The sequence below is a fragment of the Olea europaea genome, chromosome 15, assembly GCF_002742605.1.
Source record: "Olea europaea var. sylvestris chromosome 15, O_europaea_v1, whole genome shotgun sequence".
Lineage (NCBI taxonomy): Eukaryota > Viridiplantae > Streptophyta > Magnoliopsida > Lamiales > Oleaceae > Olea > Olea europaea.
The window spans coordinates 10,049,301-10,050,088 of NC_036251.1; positions in this window are offsets into that span (position 1 = coordinate 10,049,301).

The window sequence follows — 788 nt, forward strand, 5'->3', positions numbered from 1 at the left end:
CTTGCTTGTTTTCTGTCGAATTATCCCCTTGTGATAGGTCGACGTGTAGTATGTCACGCTGATCCTCTGTCTCCTGAATCTCCTTCTTGCTTTTTTCTAATGCTTCCTCATCAGTTATCCAACCTGTGGGAGGAGGCATCATTTTTGCTTCCTCATCAGTTATCCAACCTGTGGGAGGAGGCATCATTTTTGCTTCCTCATCAGTTATCCAACCTGTGGGAGGAGGCATTATTTTTGCTTCCTCATCAGTTATCCAACCTGTGGGAGGAGGCATTATTTTTGCTTCCTCATCAGTTATCCAACCTGTGGGAGGAGGCATTATTTTTGCTTCCTCATCAGTTATCCAACCTGTGGGAGGAGGCATTATTTTTGGAGGTGACCCATACTTCTCAGAGCGAGGCACTCTCTTCTTCCTTTTGGGTGTCCCGTACAGTACGTAGAAATCGAAAGGACGCCCAGATGGCTCCCCCAATAAGTCTACTTCGTGGACTCCCTCTTGATGTTGTTGCTTAAACAGAGTATTGCGTGATACTCCTCTCTTTTTCCTTTCTGCTTCTAGATCAATTTCTTCTTCAATGTCTGTCATCCAATCGTCCTCTTCATCGTTGTAGGCCTCTCCAGAAGTCTGGCCTTCTTCACACACCAGCACGCAGGCTTCTCCTTCGTTGTCCTCCCTCTCTTCTTCTTTTTCCTTATTTTTGAACTCATTGGCCAGTAGGTAATTATTGGCCATGACAGAAGGCAACGTACCGAATTGGATAGCAAGGGGCTCATCTGGATCTTCTTCT